Source organism: Scomber scombrus, chromosome 9 (genome assembly GCF_963691925.1).
Source record: "Scomber scombrus chromosome 9, fScoSco1.1, whole genome shotgun sequence".
Classification (NCBI taxonomy): domain Eukaryota; kingdom Metazoa; phylum Chordata; class Actinopteri; order Scombriformes; family Scombridae; genus Scomber; species Scomber scombrus.
This window is the reverse complement of record NC_084978.1, coordinates 19,943,641-19,957,629: the sequence shown is the minus strand read 5'-3', so window position 1 is coordinate 19,957,629 and position 13,989 is coordinate 19,943,641.

Sequence of the window (13,989 nt, the reverse complement as noted above, 5' to 3'; positions counted from 1 at the left end):
TAAGTATTTGTTTGTTTTCCCTGACTCTTTGGTGCAATAATCTGGCTGCAGATTTATTTTCAGCAGGCGCTAGCTAGAGTATCATGTATGGTATAGTACGAGCCCTCTCGTCTCTAAAGATTATTCCATCTAAAAAGAGTCTGGCAAGTAAACAAAGGAACAGGTGGTTGGCTGCAAAAGAGGCAAAGGAATAATACCACGTCCACAGTACATGGATCCCTGTCTGTTTGTTGTTCTGAGCTCCCAAGCTCTCCAGTCTCTGACTATGAACATGGGCCTAATGACAGTGTTTAGCCATCTTCTCAACTTCAAATACATCCAGAAGCTTTGACAATTGTGCTGCTACTGTGGTTAAAAAGTGGGTTTTATTTTAACCAGAGGAGCTACATCAATGGAAGCTGTTTGCTTTAGGTTCTTTTGGATTTTCTTTTGTTTGTTTGATCATTTGTTTTATATATATCACCATAATCAAGTGCATTGCTCATCAAAAATGCTTAAAAGAACAGTTCAATATATTTGGAAATACACTTCTCTTCTTACAGAGAGTTAGATGTTAAGATTGACACCTTTTCCCATCATTTTACATTTCATTTTTGGATGGATTGAACTGAATTGAGCTTTAGATTTGCTGGTAGGTGGAGATTACCCATGCTATAATGGCTCTAGGGATGGCAATGTAGGTCTGTCAGTCTGTCATGTTGCCACTTTGGTCCAGATTGAAATATCTCAACAACCATTTGCAGGTATTTCACAGTTCTCGGTGCATGAAATCCTACTGGTTTCCACATCATGAAGTTGTCATTTTTGGGGTTTTGTAACATGTCTTGACAACTATTAAATAGATTGCCAGTTGGTACAGCTATCCGTTGTCACCAAAAGACTTTGCTTATACCCTGACTTTTCATATCCACCACCAAGCAGGTCAAATGTGTCACTTATCCTGTAATATATCTCAAAATTGAATAAATTGATTGTCACAAAACTTTGTACATACATTCATGGTTCTCGGAGGAACTAAACATTCATATCAGCCACAGTATTATGTTGTGTTTCATGATGATTAGGAAATATTAGCATGCTTACATTGGCAGCCCCACAGAGATGCTAGTATGGCTGTGGAGTCCTAGACATGTTTTTACAATTGGGCATATCCAGGATGGCCTGGCTGCCAAACTATTCCTTAAATATATAATGTAAGAATACCACATATTATGTTGAGCACCTCAGTAGTATTCTCTAATACTTCAAACCGTACCTTTGTCAAGCCAAAAAATATCCATCACTGTAGATACTTACTGTGAGTGTGCTGCAGCTATAATGATGATACTTAAGCAACACAACAACCATAAATCAAGATACAAACATAGCTTGCTACTCATATTGGGTCGAGTTTGTGGGTCAACTTATGTAACTCATAGCAAAACACATCAGAGCCAAAACTCATCTTGTTTGCTGGCAAGCCACTTCACTTTATACTCATTCATTACAAATATAAAGCTTAGGAGACCTGATTAGCCTAAGAAGCATTACAGGGTGTATTTCTTGGCTGTGCTGGTGAAGTCATCTAGTAATGACCAGGTCCAGCTGTAAAAATCCTAATATTCCACAGGCTCCAAGCTGCTAAAGCACATAACATAGAATTTAGATCGGAAAGAAAATCCCAGGAGTTTGAATCCAGTAACATAACTTGCTATGAAAATACCTTTGCCATATTCTAGTGTGCTATAGCTTGCTGCATGTTCTTGATTCCCCAAAGAGGAATGCTTTTAATGAGCCCCCCAGTGATGACTTCCAGGCTCAAGGCCACACTGTACACGGTGATTGTGTGGGTTTTGTTGTTAGGCCAATCATTTTACCTTTATATTGTAAATTCCCTAGACGGCCATGACTATTCCTGAACCCACACTTCACTGAAAACATTATACCACACGTCCCCTGTCACCAGATTTCAGTGGTGGAAATTCATCTGAATTTGAAAAACTGCTTATTGTGAGAACATAATTCCCAGGTGTGGTTAGCTTGCCCTGGAATTCAGTTTTATCAAGTTTGACTCTGAATGCAGCTCATATCAAAGAGGTTCATTTGGCAAATACTGAGAAGATGAGACATTTCCTTGGAGTTGTAAAATGCCTCTATAGTCTCTCAAAATGAAAAAAGAAAGACTGAAACAAGGTCAAATTTCTCTTCCTCTTTCTGTAGCATTCAAAAGAGCCTTGACAGCGCTCACCCTCTACGTTTGCTGGCAAAATTCAGTTTTATTCATCAACTACCTCAATAATAAAACAGGCAAAACAATTCACTGTGGAAAATATGCCTCCTTGTAATTTCTGGGAAGAGAGATGGATATGACATGCAGCATAGACAGCACAGACTTCCTTTATGGCTGATTTAAAATACATTCTAATGAGTTTGGTTGTGGCAATGAACATGTGAAAAGTTTAAAGCTGAAGCCACAGAATCCCTTTTGTGCTCTGTTCAGAAATGTGTGAGGAACAGTAAAATTCAAAGGATTTTTAGAGTGTTGCATGTGAAAGTCATTGAGTTGAAAGGACATTGTTTGAATGCTTTTTGTGTTGAGCTGTTGTTGTTCTGGCCCCACTGGGTGTGTATTGGAGAGCAGCTCTGCCACCAAACTGGAGGTATGTGAGGCTCAGCAATCTGGCAATTATGACATGTTGATCACAATTCATTTTTATAATTGCAAAAACAAGGAGGAGAAAAAACCAGGATGACAACAATTAGAATAATGTCTCCATTATGAAATATAATCTCTTTCTTCATGGGACTTCAAATATAAATTGGGCATGTACTTTAGACCCACCCACCAAACCCCCCTAAATGAAACTTCAATCTTAATCTGTATTATACTACAATAACAAGTGGATAGATTAGAGATAGAATAGAAAACAAAAAGACATAAAAAGCTAACACCTTTCTCAGAATAAGCAGTTCCATTATGCTTTCAGCACAGTTAATAATCAAGACCCATGTGTTATTCCATTATCATTACATTTGGCATGCAGCTCACTCACCTGGGTCATGTTGTCAGACAAACAGCCCACTGTCTCTGTTTGTCCGGTTTGTGTGTCTGTCCAGATCACACTGTGTGCGGGCCATGTGGCTGGCGATATTGCAGAAAGTTCACGAATCCTCCTGAACATCCAGATGGCCAGTCCATCCCTGAATCACATGATGTCAAGCTGTATTTCATTGCCAGAAACATTCAACAATCAGACATCAGCAGCCAGGATTTGCACCTGATGAAGAGAAGGAGATGTGAATTTCTGGAGTGGCAACACCAGAGTTATCCAGAAGATAAAGATGACTATAAAATCAAATGCTGGCTTGTCAGAAGAAAGCAATGAATGTTGGTTTAGGAGAGCAAATTTCAACAAGTCATGTGCTGTTAAAGTCGTGATCACGTCAACTCTGAGCTGTGATCAAGTGAATCCTTATCCTCCAGTTAAATGTAAGCTTTTAGGCATGGGTTTAAGTTAGCCCAGGGAAAAGCAATGCAAGACTCAAAAGACCCACAGAAAACACTAAGACACATTTCAGCTTTTTGAGATTTTGCAATGGATTTATTGGTTGTCTTTTGTACATAAAACTAGGAAGAGGAGACTGTGGGCCAAACCAGGCTCTCTACCAAAATTATTTCTAAAAGTCTAAAATATTCCCTATTCAGGTTACATAAAAAACATAATTATATGGTAGATTGATAAATTCCAATGAAGAAGATCTTAACTGACGATCTAGTGAAGAAATGTGAATCAACCTTGAGCTGCATTCACCAAGCTCTTTCACAGATCAGACTGTAGAAAGCTCCTGATGTGGTAATGAGGTCTTATAAACCTACTAGATTAATTCTATGTGAATAATATAATCATTTTGTTTAATAATAACATACATTCTCTCTTTCATTCAAACACGGTCTTAATTCTGAGATTTGAAACAAGCCTATGTTGCATTTTGCTGCAAAGAAAATGCAACAACCTGACACAAGGGCAAGATTAACTTTGGGGTTCATTCTTTAAAACTCATCCGCTTCCTCAGTTTCCAGTACATCATATCGTATTTTAAGATTTTGGCTTTCACTGTAGCCGAGCTTAACATTATACATGATGAATCGATCACAGAGATCCTGTCTGATCCCTCCACATCTGTCAGAACATTATTGTGACGGCTATATGTCAAAGCAAGGTAGCTGCCAGCTCAGAACTGCTGATTATTTGGAGATTAATTAAATGAATATTCAGTCAAACTTAAGAATTATGTCTCCACTTTAGCTGTACAACACAATGAGATGGCCAAATCCTGACTCATCCAGTAGTAATGTAATATAAAGAGACACAAATTTCAGACTGTTCTGTTATTAGTCTTAGTATAATAAATGTATAGGAGGGCTGCTGTTGGTCTTAGTCCACGTACGATGGGTAGCTACTGACCTTTTGAAAGTTTTCTAAAGACTTGCTACTAGCTACCTTCTGCTTATTGGTGAAATCCCTTCATCCTAAATCGCCTGCAGTTTATCTAATTCATGTTATAATGAACCAGTTAGACTTAAATTTGTTGCTACAGGTTATTTTAAAAAAGAAAGTAAGGAAACACTGTCAGCTTACTGACAAAGAGCCAACTTCACTATGTTACAAAATCAGTGGAAATCTTCTGCTTTTCATTTGAATACCACAGAGACTGGGCTTTTCATTCAGCCTGCAGTACCTTGCTCGCCTGGTAACTGAGGAAACGTTTTCTAATGTTTTGGTTCAAACTAATTATTGCAGCTTTGTTCTTTATCGTCAAGCTTATTATTCTCTATTATCAGCTGAGTAGGTGTGGAGATACAGTATGTCACAATGTTTGTATTTTACACAATGATGAACCTAACGTCTAATTTAGCAAAATTGCAAAAAAGGGTGACATTTAGTTATACAATGAAAATGATCAAATGTTTACCAGCAGTGTGCTTCAAGTCTTGAACAGCAGCTAAGCAAGGTGGTTGCTAAGTGACATGCTGTATTTCATGCTCAAAGTCTTTGAGTCAGGGTAATAATATTTTAAATCAGCTGCAGTGTGATGTATGCTAGGTACTAAAGCATTATACACAGTGTGTGGCACTGCTATTCCTAGCTCCTTTGGGGTTAGCGGGGCTAATGCAGGATGTGGTGTCTTGTGTCCTGCAAGGAGTTTTTCCTCTGAAACATCACACAAAAAGCTAAAAAGATTAACAGATCCTCATTTTGCAACCTGATTTCCAGTACCAAATTTGGTATCTTAGCTTCAGATTATTTACTGTATGAGTTGTCATAGCGATGGTGAGTAAAATGAACCCTTTAATGTGAGAATCACGTTGTGAATGCTAAAAAGCATGTTGTCCTTGGGAACCTTCAGTGAGGTGTGCATAACAACCAACTGATGGATGCCTGCCTTTACTGATGGCCTGAAAAAGCTAACCTAAGTTTGTTCTAATGGCACCACGGTCTGATGAGTACATATCCAGTAATAGAATATGTGTGTGTTTGTGTGTGTGTGTGTGTGTGTGTGTGTGTGTGTGTGTGTGTGTGTGTGTGTGTGTGTGTGTGTGTGTGTGTGTGTGTGTGTGTGTGTGTGTGTGTGTGTGTGTGTGTGTGCTTCTGTGAGATCACATGGCTCATGAGAAATCCTCCACAGGGATAGGTTCCAGCAGATCGGGCTGCCGTTAGGGAAAGCGCTACCACCACATCCAAGAATTTAGTTCTGAGCCTCGATTTCCTCTCTGGGCTTGCAATGGTGTTTGTTTTTCCTAAACATTGTTTACTTTCTGGGGTGTGTGTGTGCAAATTTGTGTTTATATTAGCTTTTCATAGATCTGACACTAAAACTGGCTGCCTGGCAGTAATAAAAATTAAATCCCCAACGGATTCCATTCCATGAAAAATAGATTATCCTCACAGTGGCTAACAGATGAGGTTTGTGTCAGGTCTTTTTCTATTTCAGGTAATGGTTGCAATGACACAACAAAGTAAGAATACCAAGGCCAATACATATACAACCACATACTGTAATTCATGCAATTAAACATCATAATATAATGGAAGATCTTGGCCAATCAGTCAAAGCCAATAAAGCAAAGGTCAGAAGGCCATTTGAGGCAATTTATGCTACCAAGCTACTTGTGCCTGGCTCTGTTTATTCAATTTCGCTCATTTGTTTTTCAAAGACTAGCTTCATTCTCTGCACTTAATGCGACTTTCTTCTTTGGCCTCATCAGCAAATATGAAAAAAATCAGCCCCGCTGGGTATGAAGTAGGTCAAACTGTTAGTTGTTAATTTGGGCTTGGCTGAGACGGGCTTGAAACAGCACTTATTTTTCTGTTCTCTTAACTCCCTCTCTCTGGATAATAGATGATGCTGTCCAAAGCTGTTAATCTTATAACTTTGCAATATTCCAAACTTATATATATTTTTGTCATAACTATAATTTCATGCTCTAGGTTAATGTGAAGCACAATTATTTGTACTGTTTTGTATGATTAAAAAAAAACCACTTTATTCTGTGTGTCATTACCTCTGGACAGTATAATCTGGTAACAGTGTGTCAAAGAACGAGGACCCAACCTGGTGTGTGTGTGCAGTGTATGTCATTCAGTTGTCATGGCATTTCAGACTCAATATCCAATCACCTTTACTTACCACAAGGATACTTCAGTCATATCCTGCCACTCTATCTCCATTCGGTTTGTGAAATTTGAAATGCATGACAAGAGAAAGCAGGAGACAAGACTTACACTGTGCAAAAGTTAAATGACAGAGTGAACAAATTACATTTTTTTTTTTTTTTGCTTCGTTTTTCAGAGCGTTCAACCACCCACCCTCACACTCATGCAACTGACCTCTCTGACTCCCTGACTGATAACAGTATGGTTTGTTACAGGGTTTAGTTTGCACTGCATCTATTTAGCAGCTTAACGGCCAACAGAAAGCTAATTTTTATGTAATTGTATAATTATTAAATAATAAATTACAAATTGTTGAGGGTGATGCTGTATGCTCTGCTTGTGTGTTTTTTTAGTCCCATTAAATACAAACAATAACACCCAGTTGTTTACACTTTGAATTATATCCTGCCAAATTTTTTTTTTTTTATTAATTTTAAGCATTAATTAAACTTTAAGGTGCTAATTTGTGCCAGTACCCAATAGTCTGAAAAGGTTTACAGTAGCTGTAAGTCTTAATATATTTGATAAATTATGTTATGTTGAATATCCCAACTGACAATAAATTACTGTTAGGCTGCACTGGGTCATGCATTTAAACATTTTGGACTGTAGTTGAATGGTGGTGCAGGCACAGATACACTCAAGAGACATTAACCAGTTGTTTACAGATGGCTGATAACATGGATGACTGGGCAGTTCAGATGGCGCGCATGATTCTTTCTATATTTACACACATGACATGAAACAGTAAAAAAATGCCTGCTGCCTTACTCACACATGAACAAGTTAGGTGATAAATAAAACCACGTAGTTCATATATATATTTTTCAGTCAAGCGTATAAAGCATGTTATTTACTAGGATGAAATAAATAACTTTAATTAGAATGTGTTATATAGTTGTAAAGATAATTACAGTCATTTGATACAGTTCAGTAAAACTCATTTGACTTCAAAGCAAAGATTACTTGCTTTCTAAATACAACTTTAATTGGACATTTATACACATCACGTGTACTTTTATGTTTCAGACATTCACATAACTAAAACAATTTAAAAAGTAGTACATTTTGTTTAGCACAATATAAGGCTGATCTCTGCATTTAGCTTTTGATTAACAAAAGGAGATAACTATTAGAGTGATCATAATAATAATAAAAATGTTTCTGATGTTTAAAAAACAGCAGTGCTCTGGGACAGCAAAACGAAAAATAAAGAGACAAAGATGACATTTGTTAGGTGATGCATTTCACTCAAAGATGATTAATCATTTTTTTTAAAGCTGAAGCTGAGAAAAACCTGGAGTCATAATGAAAAGTGAAATTACTAAATATATTTAATTTTATTATAAAGCAAGACCAAATAAATCTATGCAAAAACAGTATTTAGGATAAACCAGTGAAGAACAGACATAAGAGCTGTGACACAACAGTCAAAACAGTCTTTTGTCAATAGTTGACAACAGTTCACATAATATTGTTTAATTGTCCTTGATTGCTATGATATACATAAAACTAGACCATTAATAAGGTTGTGCTTATAATTTTGTTTTTGTAAGTCAACATTTGCCTGGATGTAGAACATCAATGCTAACCCTCATTGTTTCCAGATTTGGGTTTTTTTTTTTTAAAAAGGTTTTTGTTTTTACTGCCTTGACTGAGGATTTTTTAGTTGTAAATATTTCTATTCACCAGTATGTGATTTTGATGAGTTTTGAGAACACAAAATGTTTTGGAGCATGCTTTTACTGTTCTGCAAATGACAACATAATTTGCGTGTTTGTCTTATTCTCAGCAATGAGCTTTTGTTTCTTACAATGCTTCAAAAAATTGAAAACAAATAGATAAATCTACATTTGTATACAAGAAAAACAACACAATAGACCACGTTAATCAATGAATACACATGAAATGCACACAGGGTTTTTCACATATGCAAATAAACTATTGTGGCAGATAGTGTTTCCAGGACCAACCTTATGAATCATGGTGATATGCAGCCTGAACAATAAAGATTGAATCAGCTCTAAAGTTTGTCAGTTACATTAAAGTCTGAACAGTATTGGAGTGATTTATGAGATGCAGGCAACAGGAATGCCACACAGATGGGTTGTAACTTACACACTAAGTGGCATATATTGGTTTTAATAGACTGAGAACTGTCTCTGATGGTCGGATCCTTTGATTTAGAGCCCTTTACTGCTCCTGGTCTCAGGTGTGGCTTTGCTCACAGTCAACATTACTGGGGATGAATTGGATCTTTATTTCTTTTTCACATCACTGATGATGTGTAAACAGCCTTTCTGGTGTGGGTGAAGAGGTGAAATATTTCTATTATTTTCAATAACAGAACACCATGTGTGTATTATCATGCTTATACCACTGCTACGTACATGGAATCTACCCATGGTAAGATTAGTTTAACCTACAAGTTAACTGGTAACACAGTTTGACACATAAATGATAAATATGTATTGTGCTGCAGTTTCGAATTGGTTGCATACTGATTTAAAGAAACACATAGAAACACATTTCATGTTCTAATACATAATTGTGACAGAAACTTTGGTATTCAGAAAAATATAAACTCCTGTATACTGTAATGTGAATCAATCAAAAAGGTGCTTCCAATATTTTTCCCTCCAAATGTACATATATGGAGAGTGAGAAAAAAGGAACATCAGCACCACTTTCTGATGATTCACCATATAAAGAATTTATATGTACTAACTAACTTTCAGGATGACAGGTTTCGGAAAATCTCGGCTGTTGGGTCATTAATTTAGTCAAATCATTAATAGTCATAAGTAAAGGGTAATAAACAAGCAGGTCTGCAGTTCTATACTGTATGTTAATCAATTATTAATAAAGGATAATAAACATCAAGTCTGCACTTACAGTAGAAGTTACAGTAGTAAAGTGTTAAGAGTTTCTCACTTTCTGATAAACTTATTAAAACATTCTAAGTAATCTCTTATTAAGAATATTAACATGCAAATAATAAGGCATTCATACAAGAGTTCAAGTCTGCAGTTGTAAATGTCAATAAGCTGTTAATAATACATCAGTGGTCCAAAGTCTTTGGGGCACTTCTCCAGAAGATCAGAGGTCAAATGATCCATTCAAGGTGCCTTTCTGAAGGACTAAAGAGCTAAAAAAAAAAAGAAAAAAGAAAAAGAAAGACAAATCAAGTGTCCTGCGCTGGATGCAAATGAACACCATCCATGACCTTGCAACCCAATTATTGTTCTTATTAATGGATTTCTGATTTATTAACCACTAATGAAGCCATTAGTTATAATTTACAAAGCATTTAAAAAGAGTATCTAATCAGAGCAATGCATTTCAGTACAATAACATCAAAACTACAACTAACATTTTTCTTTTAAGGAATCCGTCCAATGAAGTTGTGTGGCACTATTAATTTAAAATACTACAGATCCTAATTAAAGTATGTAATATACAACATATAAAATATTTTTGTTTTTATTTTGTTTTTTTTGTGTTTTTTAATGTCATTGACATATAGAGGGGAAACAAACGCACAGCCTTGAGTCAAGATGGTGCTGGTTCATAGAAAAACACAGAGTGTGATACTCATTAAAATTAGCATGCTTTACTATAAGACACTGGTTATGCATTGTATTACAGTGTGCAGGGATTTCTATTTTCTGTCTCACTCAGTCTGTGTTTATGTTTACGCTAACAGTAGCCATCCTCTTTTTTCCCTTTTTTGTTAATAAGCTTCACATTGTGGCTGGATTTTCTCAGAAGGCTGCACTGTTGTGTGGACCTTTAACACACCCACACACAGACACACACACACAAAAAGTCTTTGTCTACCCTGCTTTTGCTCATACGCAGTACAAAGTACCGCTGCAACTTTTGTCCTGATATGTCTTCCACTCTCATAAATCCTCCATTCTTATACGGGGTGCAGAGCAGAGGCACAAGGGAGAAAAATGAACTTCATCAGGAAGCTGGATACAATTTCTCTGACACATACAACCTTGATCCAGTAAGAATATCTCTGTATCCTGCTGACATGTGATCTTCTGAATCTATTTGGGACAGCTTGTCTCACTGAACTCTAAACAAGTCCTTTCAAGCTGCATCATTCATCAATTTCAAGCCTGTTTGTGGGCTACAGATGATACCCCCACAAGCTCAATAGCTGGCAGACATTTAGCAATAAGTCACACAGGCATTCTCAGACAACCCACACTTAAGGCTTTCACTAATCCAACGCTTCAGGTGTTGACAACATGAAACGCTTAAGGCATTGAGCAAAGCTGATCACATACTATTGTTGCCATGACAGTACTTAATCAACATCTTATCGCGGTTGAGGTTTTCAGAATTGTCATTACCGTTCCTGGCTAGTGAGCATGTAACTCCACTGGCGAAGGTACACGGTTTTTTGAGGCTAAATCTGTCTTTGTTTGTGATGATGGTACAGTACGGGCGAAGCACTTTCTGCTGATGGAGAGGTTCAGCAGATAAATGATGAAAGGGATTTTCAGAGAACCACTGTTATGGCTCTTTGAACTATTTTTACTGCCTTATTTTCCATGATTGCTGGGAGGTCCAACTCTTCTAAGACAACCTCTCTGCACAGGCTCACAAAAGCTTGTTTACTTCTGGATGTAGATGTTGTATGGTGTAGTAATTGAAGGGCTGAAGTATTTTTTTGTCTGATTCTCTGCTGTAGACCATATTTATTCTGAAAACCTATTTTCAAATGCATACTAAATGAATCTGATGAATGAGTCCAATTTTACGGACAAAACCACCTTGCTTTGCCTCCTTTGGAATAAGCATAAAGTTAATTTGCTATGTGTTGAATTAAGCACATTTATTTAATTTATCTGGTGACTCCATGGACTCTATTTTCTAGGTTTTTTATTATAAATTTTCATTATTTTACTTTTAAACTACTTCAAACTTATTAGATTTAAACACAAACCAGTGCAACATGAATGGAATGAATTCCTGAAGCAAATGTGTTTTGCATGTTTTGAGATACTCTGTGAATTTTGCCAGAGTTCAAGTACATATCAGAGTAGCAATTTCAAAGTATTAAAGAATAGACTCATCATTTTTCAAGTCTGTTTTAATACAGTCGGGGCCCAGATATACAGTGACACTCTTTTAGTGTGTGGAAATCATTCCTTCTATTGACACTGGTGATTAAATGAGCTACTATGAGGCCCTTACCAACATGCGTCTAAAATGATGGGGCAAAATCCACAATCCTCATTCTGTGTCAAAGTTAGTCTGAAGTTAATATGAGGCTTTAGCAGTCTGTGTTAATTCAATCAACTGAAGATCTTCCTTAGTTAAAAGTGAAAATGTTTGGAGATTTAAAAAAATCACTTGGAATAATTACAGCAAAAACTGTTGTTTTAAGACAGACTTGAAAAGAATGAGAACCTTTCCTTAAACTGGTTTAACTTTAATTCTTTGGGGCCTGTTTGAAATATCAAATTCAAATATATATTTTGTCAGACGTTGTTAAAACCCAATAAGTAGTTGCTAATGAATTGGGAACCCTTCCCAACCTTTGCCATAAACTGGACTACATATTTGATTATGGTGACAAAATGCAGAGATTATACCATAAAACATACTTAATAGACTAAATAAAAAATATTGGCATTTTCTATGATGTCCATATCTATCATTTATTATAAACATACTTTACATACATACATACTCCATCATTGGATCTTTTAAGTGAAGTACTAAAATTCCAGAGGTATAGGCAGATATACGTTTCAAACTGGTTATAAGCCACTATGATTCAATGGTAACTGTTTGCTCTAAGTACAGTGAAAAAATATCATTACATTTTATGCAACAACAACACAAAATGTAAATTGATTTATTTGTTTGAGTGAATGAATTGAGTACTCCTCTTTACACAAATTTTGACAATGAACAACTGAATGATGGATAATTACATTGAACTAATGTAATGTTTCCTTAAAAAGCTGACTAAACACTAAAATGACTCAAATTATAAATACTATGTAGCTGTATATGTATGCTGTTTACTTTAATGCAAAAGTTCTATCGACAATAGCGATTTTAAAAAATGAAACCTGGTAAGTGATAAGTGATTATAATGCATAATGTATTATAACTATGAGAATTAAAATACACTGTAATCTTTGCATGAGTGAGCAGCAATTATGAGGTTTTATGATACTTGACCGTATAAGTTATGCTTTAAAATACTTTATAATGTTATGATTATTGTTATATAGCATTATTAGTATTTAGTGCTTATAATCAAATGGTGCTATGAGAAGATTATAATCCATCATAAATATGTCTTTATTACATTATAGACATAGGTGTCCCAGAAAGTGTTACCAAAATATTCCTTTTTGTATTTAATTTTGTTACGCATAGTGACGTTACTTACGTTTGAGTTCAAATTCCCTGTTGGATCTCTTGTGAGATCTGTTATAAAACTTCATTAAGACCAATTTAAATAGGCTGTTTAGGCTTTGGGAGGGGGTAGTGCTGCGTAAAAAGTACCACCACAGACATAAAACATAAAAACATCCATTGCATTTAATCCTGTTTGACAACTGGGACCTAAACAGAAGTAATGTGTCATTTTCTGTTCCAAACTCAAGATGAGCAATAATTAGGAAACTTCCTGAAGTGATTAAATCATGTTAAGTATGTTTTTGAACTGTTAAATGGAGAGTTACATTTGCTGGTATCCCAGTTTTCCATCATGCATTTTGAACACTTCATTGGTGTCTCATTGCACATAGCAACATGGAGGGTTGAGATATTTTTTAATGTTTTCTATAAAAACAACAAAAAAAAGCACCATGATTAATTTCATTTAGTAGCAAGCCATATTTAATTTGTCATTTAGATCGAGTTTCCTCTGTGGTGTGAGGTATAAGGACATGTATTGCAAAAGAGCTGAAATATTATCCCTCGTCTAACTCTAAAATGTGCTTCTGAAATAGCTTAATTGGTGGAACTGCCATCTATTACCATGACATGCACAGGACTCATGGGTTCAACGTCGAAAAAAGACTCGCCCTAAGAGGAGGCTCAAGTATTTCCTTTTTAATGAATGAGGCCTGTAATATCAGTGCCTGTTGACCTGGGCCATGTGGTTAAGCTCTACAGCTAGGGTCAGCGTTTCCAATTTCCATTACTATTCTAATATGATGTATTCTGTTGTAAGAGTCATAAGTGTTGCAATTACTTCATAATAGCTCTGCAAAACTCATTATCACAGCTAGAAATCCACCAAGTCAATATT